Raw genomic sequence first — 20192 nt, 5'->3', positions numbered from 1 at the left:
CGATAGAGCGTGCATGTGTAAGTACGTAGTTTCTGATGCTACTAATACGCGAATGTCGCTATGAATAACAACGAAACCCTCCTACTCGAAATCTCATAATTTTATGAATTATTAATTCATAAATGTCGAAAGATTATTTTGGCACGTATACTTTACAATTAAAGCAAAGGATTCTTTTACGAAATTAATGTTTACACCTAACTAAGATGATGATACAGTAAATATTCAGAAAATAGAACGATATCCATCGTTAATTTTAAGCCATTGTCGAAGTTTAATCGAATTAATTGTCGAATGTTTTTAATTATTGGATAAAACGCGACCTCATAACGGTGTCCTGGCCATTGGTATCGGCCAGAATAAGAAGGAAGAGTAGGACGAGACGACAAAGTAGCGTGAAACCGTGGGGAAAAGAGAGAACGCGTCGATATGATGGAAAATTTGCAAAACACCGAATTTCAATTATCCGTATTTCGAGGCGGAGAGTTAAAAATACCAGAGGGAATGAATTATAATTACCTCAAATGGCACGAATGACGCGGAGACACGTCCTCGAAAATTAAAGGACGCGCGGAAAAAATGGTAGCCGCACTCGAAACGACTCGCGCTCTATTAATTAATTTATTGCGAATCCAATATTGGCCCAATACCAATAAAAAAAAAATCGATTGTAATGGATATCGTTGATGATACAGATTCTTTTTTTTTTTTTTTCTGAATGATTTACAATTTCAGAAGAATGAAATACGATCGCTTAACTACAATTGCTACGCTTTTAAGTAACAGCTTAAATTTCGCTCAAGATCGATAATGAATATTCTATATCGAATATCAACCATTCAAATTCGCACAGGATGCGTTTGGAGAAAAGAAAGAAATTGTAAATTACGAAAAAGTAATTTTTTACTAATAAAAAAATATAGAACTATCCTCGACACTCCCATGATAAAATCGTAATTATTTTTAATCAACGTAAATAAAAAGTTATCGTAAGTAATTCTCAGTGGAAGGGGAGGAACTGCTTTCTGCGATATTGTCGCATGATCATCTTACAGCTCGCCCCTCTTTCCAACCATCGTCCAATTCAGCAAAACGGAAAACAGCGTTTTTCGCGCAAGGATTGGAATTATCATCGGAGGAAGGAAGGAGAAAGCGACCAGTTGATTGTAATCGGCGACCTAATTGCCGAGTATTGTTCGCCGCGTTCCACGATTTCTCGTAACGCGATTGCGGCACGATGTCAGCGGGACTGTGAATTTTCAACGAGTCGATTCGTTTTCGAGCGGCGACACGTAAAAAAAAGGGGGAGGGGGGAGGGAAAAATGCCGGAACCCTGCGAACAACGGCCTAGACGGCGCGTATCGAACCGAAGTCACGTACCGCGGTCGGTGTAAAAAAAAAAAAGAAAATAAAAATAAAAAAATAAAATAAAATAAAGGAAATGAAAAAAGAAGGAGGGAGGAGAGGGAAAGAAAAAAAAGATAGATTTCTGTTTGCGTGCCTGACCGCGGCGAATGCAGAAAAATGATTTATCACCGACGAGATTTCGGCGAGGCAATCGGAACCCGAGGCAATTTCAGAGGAGTCCCGTGGTTCGAAACGTCTAATCGTGTTCCCCCTAATGATCAGACATTTCCACTTGGGTATACGTGACTTAGCGCGAAGATAGGTTATGGAATTTCGGAGGAGGAACCGGTTTAATTTCCTTCCAACTTCCGACGTTTAATTTAAATTCCAAAACCTTTTAAATCGGGAAAAATGTAAATATCATAAACGAGATAAGTAAAGGAGATAAGTTTTGGAATATCGAAAAAGGGCTTGAATCAATCTTGTCCCTCCTTCTCTATATTGAAATTTTTCAATCCTTCAGGATTTATTAAATCGCGAGAAAGATAATAAATGCGAATCCAAGATATCTTTGACGATTGTAGCAAGTCGAAATTTGAATAATTTGTTCGAAGAATCGAAAAAATGAGTACGAACCTCATTAGAAATGTATATATACCGAAAAAAAAATTTTTCCTTGAAAATTGAACATTTCTATTCATACCTCCTTCGATCGAATTAATCCTTTCACGCCACGATGCGGGTTGATTTTCCAATTAATGAGTATCATAGAATCGAAATTCTGGCCGAGTGCATAGGAAGCTCCATCCAATTGACGGAAGGGTGGAAAAAAAAAAAGAAGAAAAGTATTCAAACAGCTTTTAAATCCGAAAGCGTACGGTACCGCCATCTACGCGCTGACGTGGAAAACTAGAATCCAACGAGAACGACGAATTCTCTGCATGTATACGTCGTGAGAGACCGGATTTCCCTCGAGCCACCCCTTTATAACGGGGAAAAACAACCCCCGAAATGCGTCGTGTAATCGTCAGCCTGTAGTGTCGCTCGAAACACGCGAAACTTTCAAACACGATCCAGACATTATTCTCTTCGTTTCAAATTTGTCGTTATTACGAATACCAATAATTTTCATCCCCATTTTATCCACGAACAAGCTTAAAACCTTGATATAAACCGGCTCGATAAACTTCACTTATATTGTAACGACTCACCAATTTCATTTTTGACTTTTACCAAGATTTCTCGGCTCGAATCATCTTACCTGAAACAAAAAGGAGAATTGAAAGATGAGTCAAGTTAATGAGATATTTTGTTAAACATGGTGTAAGGGATTACAACGAGGGGAAGATTCAAAGGCCGACAGCTGCTTTGTAACGCAAGAATTACGCCTCGCGTGGGATGTCGTTAATATGCCACGAAGTAACATAGATGCACATATGTTCAGAAATTTATTAGTCTCGATGAATTTAAATGAGCGGCACAGCCTAACTATAGATATATGAAACTCTTGGTACATAGTCCTATGTTTGTAATCCCCACGGTGAAAATCTTCGTTGGAATTGGCCGATATATACATTGAAATCTTCGAAATATTCGAGAGATTGGTAAAAGCATTGAGATGAAAATAAATAAGGAGTGAAAGATATGGATGAGATATCGATCGACGATGCGTCGCCAAAACAAACGGATCAAAACAAAGAGAGAATAAATACAACTATTCGAGAGATTATGTAGCCATCGACTGGACTGGAAGAATCTAGCAACGAGAATTTACTCTTTCGTTAATTTTATTCCATCGAGATAAATTTAAAAGCTTTCCCTTCTAAATCTTTTCCATTAGAATTTCCTTTTCTAATTCATTTCACCGTTTTATCCTTCTGTATCTGTAAAAATAATCACAAAAATTAATCAACCAATTAATTTAATTTCGAAGAATGTTAATTTACACGTTAATCTTTGTCGTGGATATATTTTTCTTATCAAGTGCATCGCAAAAATAATGTGTAATTAACCAACGTTCTAATTCAAACAATTAATTGATTAATAACGTGTACAAAGTGTATGCGTATCTTGATATACATCTCGATTATTTCGTTTTACGAAGAATAACAAAATAAAATCTCGATCTACAATTTCTCGATCCTGATGATATACGCGATATAGATCGAAATCGTTTTGAAACAAGAACGATAGCCATCTTAGAGTCCCTCGTAAATCACCGGCCGATTCGATCGCAGCGAAAAGCTCGGCATCATCCGTCTCTGACAAAGTGTAGACCTGCCAAAGGATCTTCCACTGCTGCTAACTTCCGCTCGTTATTTACGGGCTCTAGATTGGTGGTACTTCGTTCGAGTTTCGGCGCGAAACGTGAGGTCGAAATCGCAAATTGATCTCGACTCGTTCCAGAGACTTTTATCGCCGGTTATTCTCCCCTTTCCCTCCAAACTGGCATATATATAAGTTTCTTGAATCGCGATTCCACGGTGCAATAACGAAAATAATTTTCCTCTAACCGATGCACATTGTGCATTACGTGCTTGAGATTCAAGATATCGCTATCAATTTTCAAAGGTAAATATTTATTTTTAATCTGCCCCATTTTTCGATTTATGCCTTTTTACCATGGATGGAATCTTACGAAACGAGAAATTTCCAATTTCACAAGAATATTAAGATCAATTATAGGTCGTTGAAAAGCGTATCAGAGAATGAATTCGTCCATCCATTGATCGTGACGATAATTATTTTTCTGGAAAACATATTCTATACTCGATATTTGACCTTTCTAAATTAATCACTCGAATTTTTAAGATATTAAAAGTATAGCATGATCGATTCTGTCCCTAAGTCAACGATATATCCCACGATCTATTCGACAAAGAGTACAACTTCTGTTCCATATCCACCCACTTGACAATCCTCCCTCTCGACGAAACCTAATAATTAATTCACGTTTAATCCCCTTATATCTTTCATCGCAAAATCCCTCAAGCCCTAGAACTCGATCGAAACACGAGTATTCACAGCTTCGTTCGCTCTTTCCCTCTTAAACGCGCAATCACTCCCACCCCCTCAAATAAAGAAACAACGAATAAAACAAAGAGAAAGAAGAAGAAGAAGAATAAAGCAGAAAAGAAACGAAAGGAAAAATCATCATAAATACACGAAGAAAATGCGGTGGCGTGTAATACCATTAGCCGGCCGTTATCTCTCTCCAATCACGACCACCCTTAAGAAAGATTTCAATAGAACTCCGCGCGACGCCCGGAGAGGACGTAATTCAAGCGTTCTTATCCGATCGCCTGTGTGGCTCGATCGATTTTCCCATAAGTCCGATATCACCTCTCCGCAAGGAACTCCGGCCGGGCATAAAAGTTTCATTCGATCCATACGAATATATGTATATATATATATATACAGTCCGCTCGATTCAAGCGGAGAACAAAATGGAAACGGGTCGGTCAAGGGGTTGTTGGATAACGGCGCGGCGCGGCGATTTAGGTGTACTAATACGGGGTGGGTACCGAGGAGGAGGAGGGGAGAAGGAGGAGGGAACGATTACACATGCGAATCGAACGAACTGCGGTGGAACGAAGGTGTAAGAATGCAGGCTGGCCGTAGGTGGTATAGGTCAGACATGAATTCTTGATATCCGGAGCTTCGACTTGACCGCAAACTACGGCGTTCTACGGTGTTCTACGTACACGTATTGCTCGCCAGTGCTGCCAACACTTCGCTGACAACGACATCCCGCGGTACACGTTAACGTCCCTCCACCGGACCTGTTACCAACTTTCTGTGGAAATACGGGTGCAATCGATCGACGAGGAGGGAAGAATTACGCGATCGGATGCTGCGTGAATCTTTGATCGCGGGAATTACGGAAGCATCTGTGTGACACGATTGTATAATATAATATTTAATCTTTAACTGTTCGAATTGTATATTACGAGGATAATTTTCAGAACGTTTAGAATTTTTTAATTTTTCAGGCCAGCGAAAGTAAGATTGATTATTAAACTTTACATCGAAACCGAAGAAAGTGGAAAATCCAGATCGTTATAACCGTTCAAAAATCGTTCTCCCTAAATTTCGAGCCGCCTTTCGAGCTCGCCACGCTTCGATTCATCGAGCCGAGCCACTCGTGCAATTCGTCTAACGCGGTGGCAATTGCACCACCGTGCGATCCTGTAAGCTGCAGGCGGGCATCTCGCGGCCGGCGAATATATCAGCGGCGCAATTGATATATCATCCTGGTGGTGGTCCACGCGGCCAATTGCTCGTGCATCGCGTTTACACGACCGCTTGGCCGATCCACCGCCAACCCATCCGCCATCAATATTCACCGATAACTCGAAACATCGAATTCCCTCGACCTCGCCCTCTCTCTTTCTCTCCCTGCTCCTCCTAGCACGGTCATCAGGTCGATCACCGGTTGTTTCGATCTTCGTCGTCGTTGTTTCCACCGCAATGGTGGACAACCATCCCAGGAACCGGGAATTATCCTCGGGACCGGAAGATCAGTTCCCAATAATCCACGGCACGCGCATTTACATCGGGAACGAGGTAATAAATACGGCGTTTACACGGAGACCCAGGCTAGGATCTCCACCTGCAGTGTGGAAGGGGAGGGAGGATGGGCCGGATAAATTCCTGGCCACGGTCCAGCGTTTCGAGTTTCGAGAAGCCGTTTTCCCTCCCGATACAAATGGACGCCGGGCGCAGAACCGCATCGAAACTGCGAAACTGGCCGAGCTAGCCCCGTTAAATGAACCAGTCACCGTGGAAAGGATCGAGGAAATGGCAGGGAGAGGGGCTTCTTTGACTTCTTATCTTGCGTGGGACCGTCGCGATTCATCGTTTCGGATTTATTTTGGAGGGCGAAGGGGAGGATATCGTTTGCATAGCGCGGTGACAAAGTTTTAACGTATATTATTAATATGAATTATCGAGTGTTTGCACAGATTATGGATTTGTCGCAAAAGAAGGATCCTAAAATTGTGGATCAAAAAATCGTCTCCATTCATTTTGAGTGGACGAAGCCACTTAGCAGACAAGTAGCTTAATCGGAATAATGAAAGCCAGATCAGAGGACGTGTTTGTTGAAAGGGATAGTTGGATGAGGACTTTCGAGAATTGTGTTTGGCGTATATCTCTCTGTATAGAGGAGAGCATGCAAAGGCCACCGCGGTAGTCATATGAAGTTGTTCCCCACTTCATTTACAGAATAAAACAGAGATTATTTGTTTTACTGGAACAAATCTACGAGAGCGTGTATTCGAGGAGATAGTTTAAAAAAACAGATATCTATTTATTATACCACTCTGTAATTTACAAACTTCAAGCTTTCACCGAGGTAGTTTACCGTTCCAATCTGATTAATGAACATTTCCATTTATTAAATTTGCAATTCTTAATTTTCCTATTCAGCATCTATAATTATCTATACACAATATAACAGGACAAAGACTGAAGCAGAAGCTCTGATCGAGCTTTTTACATCGCCCGTTATTCGAAGGAACGCTTTGAACTCGGGCATTAAAACATTAAACTCACACCTTGCTAATTTTGTTGCTCGTAACGTTGCTTTCAGTGGCCTGAAAATAGCGCTAAAAGCCAGAGAAAATCATCGAATAAAACATTCTCTTTCTCTCTCTCTCCCTCTCTCTTCATCAATCCTCAAAATCTACCGTAGAAGTACGAAGAGAAACGCTATTCGAATACGTATATATACATATACATTCGTTACTCCAATTGGAAATTTTCAACAGTTGCATACGTTACGTTGCTTTATTATCCACCACAGTTTCCTAAGTGGTCGAGTAACCGTAAATACTCCATCTTATCGAGGTGTACGCGGTATATCGCAATTGAACTCGCTGTAAATAGCGCGGTATCACGGAACGGTTCGCTATCGGGCGAGGTCGATACGCGATAAAGATAACAAGCAACAGGGTAATTAGCGAAAAGCCACTTAGCAGCGTATTAATAACGTAGAACGGAATAATTCGTCGATCGGTGGTCGCGCGGTTCTCGAAAAGGGAATCGTGAGAGAATTAGATGTTGCTCCATCCTCGCTACGTGTTACGTGCTATCGATCGTGGAATTTATCGGCCACCGGTGTAATTACAAACGATAAGCAAAGATAGAAAAAAAGAAAGAAGAAGTTAAAAGGGTAATTTGAGCGAGGCAATTCGATTAAAATCGACAACTGGACGCGTAATTAAACGCGCGTTACGCGCGATAACACTTTTGTCGGAAATTTTCCACGACGATTAATGACCATTTCTTTCCGAATCATTGGATACTTGGTGTATTATTTATTCTTAAAAGGTAGAGGAAAGATTTCTTGTTTTCCCCGTCTCCTTTTTAAATAATAAATGCGTTAGAATTTCATCTCCCCGCGGATTTAACGAAGGTGCGTTGAGATTGTGAAACGAGGGAAGATGAATTTTAATAAAAAGAAGAGAATATTATGTGATATTTTATAATTCATAAGCGCGTAATTAATATCTACGGGAAAATTAGGGGGAGGAAATCCGTTTCCACTGGAAACGGAAATAAAAATCTTTCGACTCTACGAGGAGGAAATGACATCTATTCCGCGCATGAAAATTTATGAATCCAAATTCGGCCCGAGGTGGATTAAAACGAGGTAAATTAATACCCGAATCAATTGAAACGCGTATATCCTATAATCTTACCAATTAATATCGGTGAGGAAGAAAAAAAGAGAAAAAGCAATTAAACGAGTCATCGGTTATTTCGGTATACCCATTATCCGACATACACGTATATCGAGTATATAATATATATTTATGATACACGATAAGAGGTTTACGAGATAAGAGGGTGGAAGAGGGATGGAGACAGTGGACTTGCTTCGATGCAGAAACGTGGACGGGGACAAATCACGATCGCGAAACTCCACGGGCCATTAAACGCTACCCTTATCAACAGCGTAAAAACAATGACACCCTCGTATCGGCCTGATACCCTTCGTCCATTCGACGATGTTAAGGGCTCGCGTGTCGCCCGCTTGCTATCTCTTTTAACGCGTGCGTGACGTTCCACGATGAAATCACGTTGCAAATCAAACGATGCCACACGGCTCGTGCACCGATGCAACACACAAGAAACGATCGTTCCAACGATTTTCCATCGTGTGTCGCATCGTTACGTTTTGTAGTTTAAGGGATGTTTGTTTTAGAGACGATGGTTCCGTGTCATTTGCCTTCGTCATTCCATTGACGATGAATATTTACTGTAATGGTCGATTACGATCGATTTTGCAAATGTGAAAATTTATTTAAAATTTATTTAGAAGTAATTAAATAATATTCATTGCAATTTGAAATTTTCCTTCAGATGGATTTCGAATGGTGTTGGTGAGCAAGCAGTTTATTGATTGCTCGGTGTAAAGAATTATAGTTAGGCATTATTAATTTGGCGCTATTTCTATAGCTGTGTACGTGTGTAATTATCCTCGTTGACGATACGTACAGGTACACGATGTAGAGAAGAGAATTTACTGTCAAAAATCTTGAAATATTTTGAACAATATCTCGATAAAAGTAATTTAATACAGAAAACTTGCGCATTTACTTACTTACTACATCAAACAACATATTCACTCATACTCTGCTACTTCATCATCAACAAGATCAATAAGATTAATCGATCCCTAAGATCCACACGAAATTCACGTATCAAACTACTTCATTATATCAATATTTACCGTTGAAAATGTAGATTTAAGAAGAAGTAAAACACGTATATGATGAATATTTGCGCTACACAATCCTTGCTACATCAAAGAGCATACACACACATTAGCTCATCACACTTAGCACTCTCTGCGATCTCTGGGATCCGAAGAAATTCATCGTATCGATTTAATTACCGTTGAAAATATAGAAAACATGTGTATTTACAATCCTCGAACGCATCAAACAGCTCGTATATAACCAGTCATACTCTCAAAAATCCGGCGAAATAAATCAATGTCTACGAGAATTCCATAAGAAATCATACGTAGAGAACATTATCAAAGATCCGTCGAACGTTCCGCGCACGAGCTATTGTCCGTGCGGCCATTTCCGACCCCAGACCCGAACAATCCCATTCCTATATTTACAATTCGACTCCGTTTTCCGTCGAACAAGGGAACCATCTTCCGGCAGGCGGTCCGTCGTGGAACATTACACGACAGAACGACGTAGAAAAGCGCGGAGAGAAAACGAGAAGGAAACGTGGCACGAGGGGTACGGGGCGGACGGGGACAGAAAATAACAGAGCGAACAATTTGAGAGATTACAGGGGCCCTGGGTGCTGGTTTCCAATCGGTTGAGCCCGGCCGCTGGCCGCATACCTTGTTCCCGCCTCTCTCTCTCTCTCTCTCTCCGTCTATCGGAGAAGCCGATTCTTCTCTTCTCCTTCCCTCATCCGTGTCGGCCGTTTTGCATTTTCCATTCTGCATTTCACGTTTTGCCACGCGCAACCCGCAAATCTACCGTAAATAATGCTCGTTCCAGCGAGCTGCGTCCCGCGCTACCAGCGTGTCGCATTGCAGAAACTCTTTTTTCTTTTATGGAACACGGAAATACGTGTTGGAAGGCCGGCCAAGGTACAGGTCTAACGTCCAAGTGAATTTTACGCCAGAAGTAGGAGAAAGTATAGAGGAATAATTGATGATCGGGTGATGAATTATAGAATTATTTGTATATGAAGGATAAGCTAAACTTTGGAGGGAAAAATTAAAGAAACCGAAGGATGATTAATCTATCGTTGTTGATTAAAAATTTCGTAAAATCTAATTTACTATATTCAATCTTCCTCTGTCGATAAGCTATCTAATTCAAAAATGTCCAATTCTAAACGACTTTTCTATCCACGCAGGTCCACCATCCAATTCACCAATACTTGGCGCGCACGTGACAAAATTCAAGAAGCTATTTGCAAGCTTTCCACGAAGAAATGTCTTCTGGAAAGGGTTGCCTTGTCCAACCAACCCATTACACGCATCCTTTGACCTTCTCTCCTGCCATGGGTTATGGATACACGGGACGTGTTGCAACGCACGTGCACGGGGCGTACGAGGATTCCTGGCTGATCCGTCTTGATTTAGAAGCGGGTTACGCGCGCTGGATACCGGACCATCCGAATTGAATGCCGGTTACGGGATTAATTCGAGCCGCATCCGTTTGATCGCGATTCGATTGAATTGGGCGGGGTGGTCGGAGGGTTCGCCTCGAAATATTAACCCTCTTCCCCCCTCCCACCTTCACCGTCTCTGTTATAGCCTGTTTAACAGGCTAAGATTAGTAGAAGCCGCGATTCCAGCTGCCAGCTTGCTCCGATGGAATATGTTTCGAGCGTTGCTCGGTATTTTGGCCAGGATGGAACGCTTGCCCACCGATCTGATGGTATATCGACCGTTTCTCGAGGGGGGAAGGGAGGGGAAGGAGAGAGATTGCCGATGATTCGCTTTTTGCTCGATGAAAAGGTTAGTAGTGGTATAGAGGAGAGGAGCGTTTGTAAATTTCAATTTATCGCGTTTTTTTTGGTTTTCTATATATCCTTTTCGTTTTGAATTATTTGTGTAAAATTTAACGAGGCTAATTGAGCTTGATCAATTATTCAATTATTCGGTTAAACAGGAAACGAAAGATATAATTTATAAAAATTTATCTATGATTAGCTAATTCGGGGTACAAAGGAAGATAAACGAACACGTAAAGACTTATCTCTACGTAAAAGGATGATAAATCTACGTGTCATTCCACGCACAATATCGTAGTATACAATCACAATCTTATTATTCTTCAAATCCTTCCTCAACTTAAAATTGACCAACAATCCAAAATCCAACCTCGAAAATTCTTGCTCCCTCCTCCCGTCCACAACATCCCATATCAAAGCACGAAACGAATCCTTCTCACATCCATTCTTCTTTCTTAAGCAAAACACAGGAAACAGAGGAAGGAGAACGCTCCATCATCATCCACGTTCCCGCGCGAAGAAGACAAAGAAGGGTGGGATAAACGTCGCCCCTCAACGTTCGCGACAGGCTGGAACACGAGAGCATTTCGTCAACATTTCTGGCAGCAAGTCGGTCGCGAGATTTCCATCTGTCACGCGGAGTTGCCTTCCCTGGGAACGAGGCGAGCGGTATACATATATACCTGGAGAAAAGTGGAAGAGAGAGAGAGAAGGAACGAAGGCGAAGGCGAGAAAACGTTTTCAAACATCCGGCGCAGCCTCTGCATCTCGAGCAAAGTGAGACGTCTTAGCCGTCGACGGTGGATGGTCGTCGATGTGGAAGGTTGGCGTGTCTGAATCCTGAGGGAAGCTTCGTAAAACGTGGAGAGGAGGGGAGGTGGAAACGAGGCAACGAGGGATTCCAGCAGGAAAAGGAACCTAAGACAGAGGCGTGTAAGAGAGTGAGAGAGAGAAGGGGAGGAAGAAGAGGAGGCACGTCGACCGTGGGGGTAGTAGTTTATTTGGACACTGATTTGAAGCGAACGCTTGGAAATTTGACATTCTCGTGAAGTTTCCACGGCGCGGGCCAGCTTACCGTATGCCTCTGGAAGCGGCCTTCCCGTCGGGAACGGGTTAGCATCCCGAGATATTTCGTATTTTCGCCGAGACCTCGACCGAGAGCGCCAACCCTCTCTTCCCCCGAATACGTAAACGGACGGGTTCCAGTGAATTTTACAGAGTCGCCACGTACGTCTCCCCTAAGAGTGGCTTGCTTCTCTGCCCCTGTGTTCGTGAACTGGAAAAATACTTTCCCGAATTTCGATCGGAATTGACGCGGGTGACGCAGCAACTTGTAGGAAATTACGGACAGGACGGTTAGGAGAAGAAAATTTAACGTGTTAACGTTGTAGTTGGTATGATTTCTCTCCTTCTTATTTTTCTTAATACAAATTATAATTTGTACGACGAGTACGATTACTTTATTTTGGATAATGTTTGGAGTGAATAGGATCTTCAAGGGATCGTTTTAAAATTCATCGGTATTCGAGTGAAGTTCAGTAGAAAAGATATTGATAGTTTAGATCACCATGCTGTAGCATAGTGCTAACGAAAAGTATAAATAGAGAGTTAAAGTGAGAAAATTTAACGGTGTAAACAGGATAGGATTCTCTCAAATCGAGAAAGAATCCAAAAATTGAAGAAATTTTAACAGATGCCTTCTAAAAAAAACATTCCTTTCGAAAGAAATATCAAACTGTTGAAACGACCAAGAAATGAACGAACAAATAAATTAATAAACGATCTTTACTATTAAATGAAAAATATTTGGAACGGTTGGAACACCTTCGAATCGCAGGTTCTATGTATATCCCGTGATAGAGAAAAGAGACCTCTTGACCCGGCGCATCTTTATTAACAGATGCGATCCCGATTTATTCTTGGGTCGATTAATCCTTCCGCACAGCCCGAGCGAGGAAAGAAAACGAAAGCTTCGCGGAAGTCTGTCCTACGAGATACATTTATAGCGGGCCCCTCCACGGCTCGTCACGTTTGGGTTTTCGTCGTTTTATGCCCCGGTCAGTTACGCGGAAACACTGAATGGAATAACGGATAGAAAACGTTTGGGAAATTAACGCCGCGTGGATGGACACGTTGGAATGGTATCGGGAAAATAAATCCTAACGCGAGAGCGAATGATAAAACTGTTATTTCTGAGCTCTGAGTTTTTCACTTGTATTACACTCATTACGTTTTTGTAAGAATATTTTCAAGATTGAAATTAAAATGCTCTTGAATAAATCAACTCGGTTAACAACAAGTTTTCGAAATCAAGTTTCAAAACACGTGATTCTGAGTATTAATAAAATCTCGTTTAATCCAATGGGACAGCTACTCATGATCCAAGGATGCTAATTGCGAATAAGAGTGCCAATCTATTCGTTACATAAAGGATTATTAAATAAAGATTTCAGAAATCAATTAGTGTAATCGCATTTTCTGAAAATGATTACATAATTGGAGAATGAATTATTTCAATAACTTAGCAATGATTTAATTCGCTTGGCATCTGAGAGTTTGAACAGATAAAGATATTCTTGAAAAACGTAACTCCAAATAATCCATACTTTATACACATCTACTCGACAAAACTCAACGACAAAATCCCTAGAAATTCTTACTTCTATCTCTTTCAAAAATTTTACGCACATTATCTATCTACGAGCGAAAGAAAAATCATCGAAATCGATTGCTTATCGACCCAAGCACCACCATTGTAGCACCACTACAATCCTCAATGATTGACTTCGCCTCGGCTCATTACCGTACTGACACACACGGTTGCGCCCTGATAACGGTATTATCGGCATTTGCCCGACCGGGTGCATTCGACCCCCTCTCGCCACGCTTACACAAGCGTTCCTCTAAACCCCTCCGGTTGTTTGTTTTTACCTCTTGCAGCCGGGCGAGAGGAAATGAGCACCGAGATCCGTTGGGCACGAGTTGGAGATAAAGAAAAAAAAAAATTCGAAATTCGCCCACAGGTCGGATTCCTTTTTTCTTTTTTTTTTTTTTTTTTGATATATGACGATCAACGACGAGGCTGGGGAAAGATTATACGCCGCGAATTCGTGATCCGATTACGCGTGCAACGGGAATTAATTCTGCGCCGCGGTAATCCGCGCGCGATGCGCTTCGTTCGAAGAAGAGGAGACGATGGAGGAGAACGAGAGGGAATATTATTTCGAGAGGAGGGCTGTCAGGCCGCGTGGAATGCGGTTAATTAAAGCGTTCCGTAAACTGACCGACCCCCGAGGGTGCGCGACAGTGTAAGAGGGTGTAAATGAACAATCAATTGTAAATATTTCGAGGGTGGGAGGGAGGGCTTGATTGGGATTTGCGACCGCGCCGGATGGATTGATTTCGAGGGGATAATGCGATAAAAAGCTGTACAGCTTTTTGTTTCGATTGGAACTTTTGTCCGCCATTGAAGGAGCGCCGAAACTCTTATTTTTTCACGTTGGATAGAACAATAATGGAGCGAAAATATATTCGAATAATTCATGAATCTCTATTTTTCAATATGGAAAATAAATATTTCGAAACAAATAGAGCAGATGGTGCGTGCAGAAATTTAATATACATTCCGTTTAAATATCACTTCAATCTTTAATTTCACCTCGAAACGTAACCAATAATATTACCAATAATTCCAGCCTTAGGCGGAATGGGAAAAATTCGGTCGCCCCGTTTTCCCTCGATCGTCGATAAAAGCGACGATACATTTCGCAATACATACATCTCTTTCGAAAGTTTTTCCTTTCCCCGAAGGAAAACGAAAGAGAGGGAAGGAGAAGTCAAAAAGAAAGAAAGAAAGAAAGAAAAAAATAAGGAAAAAAATAAAATAAAATAAAATAAACTCGAACAAACCGCGCTTTATGGCTTAGCGGGAGAAAGTTAAACGACCATCGAATTTACAATAAATCTCGACAGAGCTTTTAGTACTTTCCCGCAGATAAGGCAAACACGTTAATGGATTTTTCCAGCGGCGCTCTTTTATCCACGCCGGTTCCATTCTCTATGCACCTCTATACACGAATAACGAACAAACACGATAACCTAATTCAAATTGGCTTATCGCCTTGGTTCACCGTAAACATTTTTCGCCTCTCTGTAAAGCGTAACATTAAAAAGAGTTACCGCCGATCGAGACGTAGGAGAGAGAGAGAGAGGAGAGAGGGAATCAACTCGAACTCGTATCGTTCCATTTTAGTTTACGAAGCCGATCGTGAGAAGCAGGGGGAGGGGAGAAGGAAGAAGAATACTATCGACTACAATCATGTGTATATATATATATACACATACATATATATCCCCATACACGTGAACCATACGTAAGTATAGGTGGGTCCAAGTTTCGCGCAGAAATCTCTCGGGAGGAAGTTCGTATCGCAGATTGTAGAGTACGGCGACAGCATTGGAAACGATTCGAAACGGTTTCCACGGAACAAGAATGCGATGACGAACTGCGAGAGAAATAGAGAAATAGAGAGAGAGAGAGAGATGAAACTCTGGTAGGACTAGGATCCTTACGAATTCACAGCGCGAAAAGGCCGTAACGGAGGTGGAGGATAAAGGATGGAGAGGAAAGAAGAAGAAAAAAAAGAGGCACCATTTGGAACGTTTAGGGTGCAACGAGGGAAAAGATGGTAGGAGCAGATGAAAGAGAGCTCCACTCTTGGCAAAACAATCAATTATCAAGAAGAGTTTCGAAAGCAGCCGGGACCCGTTCGACTGTTTCTCTTCGAAAGCCGATTTTTGCGATCGGTTTCGAAAGGGCCGGGTATACGGTGCAGAGAGAGAAAGAGAGAGAGAGAGAAATAAAGGATCTAAGGCTACTTTACTCAAACTCTTGGAAAAGTTTCTCGTACGGCCAACCCCCGCCGTCTCTTTCCCTCCAATTCTCGGGACCCCAGTTCGAACGAAGCCGCGCCATACGACCCTTCGGCCAAGGGAATTGATTCGTGTTCCGTACTTTGCGCGATTACGACGACCCTCGAATATAAATCGACAGGGCCGATGGAGACGACAGAGACGGGTTTTAGCCGCTCGATCGGAGGATACCTATGGAACGAGGTTTAATCGCGGAACGAAAAAATTGGCAGCAACTACGATATCGATGGTTGATCGATTCCCGAGCTGAATTCCTGAACTTTCTTCTCCGTCATTGTCCAGCATTTGTACGTCGTTACGTTTATTTTTCGTTTCTTTTTCTTTCAGATTCTGCAATTCTTTCAAAGTTAAGAAATACGTGTATGTTCGAAAAAAAAAAGGAACGATTTAAACGTACACATCGAATCATTCGGATAATACACGATGAATACACGTTCGAAAGGATCTTTTTCAGAGAATGGTTGGAAACAGCTCTCGAGCCACGAAGACGGCTAATATTTCGTGTACGCTTAGCTTCGAGTGGATCCAGACTTTCTTGGTCGAGGCTGAGTTTACCGTCGAACATCGTTAGCGCTACTTGCGAATTGGGACGCCTTAATTAACGCCGATTTCTTGGTGGAATTTCAGGAAACGGAAAGCAGGAGGTTGAAACTAGCGGGATATAGTCGAAAATGTGTTAACGAGCGTGCAAATAGCGGCGGGTTCGCGGGTGTTCGAGTGTTAAGTGCCCTGGTGCGAACCGTAATCGAAACCTGGGATTATCGAGTTCCCTTATTAGAAAAAGATTCCACACTACGAGTGATTTTCAACTAATTCAAACAATTGAAAATGAATCAGTATCAAAACTATTCGAACAGCTTAAGTGAATATTCAGTGAACTCGTAATAAATCGAAATGAACTCGAATCGAGAATCGAGGAGTATTAGGATAGAACGAGGATTACTGCGATTGGTAACTTTTAAAGTAGAACGGACGTGAATCTCGAATCGAATTTCTTTGAGACGCGTTTATGCATACCGAAAATCGATACTGGCTTGATGAGCACCCGATCATTGAGCATCACATATAAGAAAGAAATCCGAGAATCCAGGAAACATAATTTCGCAAAACTTCCAAAAGGGAGTAGATCTCAAAGATCCTCCAACAAGGGACGATGAGGAAAACTTGCGAGGGTCTTGCTCAAAGCGAAGAAGGCGAAATCGCTCGAGGGCTTTTGAAATTTTTCGCTTGAAGACGCGAGTGGAATCGCGTCTTTTTCGCTCGAGAACACGAAGAATCGTGGCTATGACCTCGAATATGATTGTACTTTCTAGCTAACTAATTTCTTTGAGAAGTATTTCACGATCAATTTGAAATTGCAAAGAAAAATGGATAATATAATCGATCGTACATCTAGAATTAATGAAAGTTTAGTAAAGTAACAGCATGATATAAATCGATCGATACTTATTTCCAGAGCTATGCAGAAGAATCCACTTTCCAAGGGGATAGAATTTTCTTCGCCCAATTCCTCTCGCGAAAGTAAACTTGGTTCAAATTCCAAATGCGCGTTCTCAACATCAAGCATCCTACGATCGTTTCGTTATTACGTAACACGTTATATTAAATACCAGCATTTTACCTCATCACCAAGAGACCTTTCTTTGCCGGCTTTTTGAATCTCCAAGGACTTTCCCGGAGAGAAAGAGAGAGAGAGAAAGAGAGAGACAGTTAGACACACTTGTCCCTCGTTACAGGAAACGTGTCCAAAACTAAATTTTGTCTACGTGCCCTGCGAGCGAGGAGTATGCACGACGACAGGGACCCCTTCGCAACAATGAGGGTTACAAAATCAGAGATAAGTGGCGGCTGGCGACGGAATTGTGGAATACCTTGGCGGCCAGGGACAAGGGCGTTTAATATGCGTGGAGAGAAACGGCCACGACCAAAACTCCCTTTCGCCCTTACCTTCTAATTTATGCAATCCTCCCCCTCCCCCTCCCCCGTTTTCTACCATTGCGCCACGTACGTGGTGTATCTGGGTTAACTGCTACCCTCGCGAGAAATTCCATTGTTACCTTCGATCGCCATTTAATCCTCCGATGTTTAATGCAACACCTGACAAGATTCCCGAGTAACGCTTCCGTTCCTGAGAAATTTCAAGGGTTGGGAAATAAGACTTCTACACCGATCTTTCTTTTCCACTCGTCATCATTGTGATACATTTTTCCCATGAGTTATTATATATACGAATATATGTATTTGATATATTTCTTTGATATACTTTAACTCCACTTACGAATGTGAAGTAATATAAAGAAATATCTAAATATACTAAAAACGTATAATAGAATACAATAGAACGAAGAGAATTAACGCGGAAGAACGATAGAATATAATGGAATATGCGAGCGAAATAGTCGTCAATTTTCGATCTTCATTGAACTCATCTTGAAGAATGTAACGCGATAAATTCGATTATTTTGAACGACTCGAGGCAGGAAAACGTCTGGAAAAAGACACATTTCCGATTTCCGATTACGTACGTAGAACAGATTCGCGTATTATTACCCAGAGAAGATGCGAGAAGGATCAGTCGCCCACGCTTCGATACCCCGGAATAAGTTAAACCGCGTAACTGGATCTCGTTCTTTGAAGTGTGGAAGAAGAACTTGGTCCCCCGGTTCCTCTTTCCCGAGATAATGATAACCTTGGGACGGATCGAGATCCAGGAGTCTCAACTTCAAGGGAACGCGGGTTGTTCCCGATCTCGAGAGCGACGGATCGATTTTCCGGAATGAATTCCTGCGAGTCGTCATCGATCCATCCCTTCCTCCTCCCCGCACGTATGGATACGAATGTTGTAACACCTTGTTTTGCGCGCCGACGATCGTATGACTCGGTAATGCGAACTTCACGCTGCGCCTCTCCGATCCGCCTTCCCGCGATTCCGCCCTCTTCCGCGTCGTAATTTCGATATTCACGCTTCGAATGACTTCGCGAAGGATAAAGTCGCGCTCTAACAGGCTTCCAATAGATAGATTCGACACAATTGTTTATTATTAATTTTTCTTTTCAACGGGATACCTTTTTACGTACAACAATGTATTTTAGGCGGAGAATTAATAAGAGAATAGATATACAGATGTTTCTCTTTTTAATTCCATTTATTTATATATTAGTCAAATTATTTTTGTAAATTGTAAATCTTACTGTTAGATATTATTTTCTTTAGACAAAAGGAATTCTCAAAATGCAAGATTAACACTAGACTTCAAACTCGTCTGTTTTTTATTTTTCCAAATTGGAATTAATATATAATTTTTGTCTTTACAAACATTATGCAGACGAATCTTTATCGATTATAATTTTAATCGACGAAAATGTTAGCCTACGTCGGTTCAGTTCATCATCAATATTTCAGCTGAAAAATTCTCTCTATTCAAATTTTTGTTAAATGCGAGGAAAAATAAATCCCCTCCCCTCGATAAATAATTTCATCCGATGTGTCGGCATAAATAGGTGATAAACACGCGATACGACCTCTCCCATCTCATTACACATTCGAACCATAACGCACAATGCATTTTTATTATATCCGTCATTTACGACAAACCGAATCGAACGGCCAATATTTAAGCGTATAAATGTTGATTATCGGCCACGAATCGAGAGCACGAAAATTTTCACGGAGAGAAGTTTGGCCAACAAAATTACGACTCGCATAATGATGCGCCATTTCACGATTCAATCGATGTTCCGTGAAATCAACGTAATTGTTATAACCTTTTGTATTATGAATTATTCAGATTCCTGACTTTTCACATTTGTCTCCAACCTGAAAATATAAACGAATAATTGTATATAATTGAATGTATAATTGGACGCAAGAAGGAGCTCAGAATTAGCTTCAAGCCTTTTTCGAATCAAAAATATTTCATTAGATTCCTTTTTTTGTGTGGATGGATAAATCCCTGTAAATTGTGTCAACATTACGACACGTTTTGCGGACGCAGCTCGCAATGTTGGACGACAAACACTTATATTTTTTGACGACCAATGAACGAGAATTAACAAAACAGGAGGATGGAATTGGAGAAATTCTTTTCATTGCGAGGAAGCGACAATTACGTTGTACAAGGACGATCTTTATTGTCAGGCGCAAAATTCCGGCTCCGTTGCTACGTTCAGGACGGTTTACTTTGGCAGCGTCATCTTAATAAAAGCTCGTCCGGGTTTTTGGGCGCAAAAAGGGGGCGAATCGGGCAGCGTTTAATTAAGCCAATTGAATCCCTCCACTTGGCGGAAAGTTTGCTGCCGGCCCGAAGTGAATTAGTTTCGCCTAAAAAGTTTCGAAAAGGCTGATAATCAACCGTCGAATGAACCCTTTCTCGTTTCGTTGAATTTTCGCCCTGGCTACAATGAGCGAATTT

The 20192-nt window shown here is 41.5% G+C and overlaps 1 protein-coding gene across 14 annotated transcripts in view; it reads right to left on the bottom strand.

Annotated features, from left to right (window-relative positions):
• The window catches only part of LOC107996734 (RNA-binding protein Musashi homolog Rbp6), a 744804-nt gene that overhangs the window by 510563 nt on the left and 214049 nt on the right, over window positions 1–20192 (bottom strand). The window contains exon 1 of one of the 14 annotated variants that reach the window (XM_062070946.1): window positions 2559–2603. The exons of the other annotated variants lie outside the window; for them this stretch is intronic. The gene's annotated coding sequence lies outside the window, so the exon portion shown is untranslated. Of the gene's footprint in view, window positions 1–2558; window positions 2604–20192 lie in introns of those variants that run through there. 14 annotated transcript variants of the gene reach the window in all.

This window comes from Apis cerana, linkage group LG2 (assembly GCF_029169275.1).
Source record: "Apis cerana isolate GH-2021 linkage group LG2, AcerK_1.0, whole genome shotgun sequence".
Lineage (NCBI taxonomy): Eukaryota > Metazoa > Arthropoda > Insecta > Hymenoptera > Apidae > Apis > Apis cerana.
Note: the sequence above shows the minus strand (reverse complement) of the source record. Positions and strands in the feature narration are given on the sequence as shown.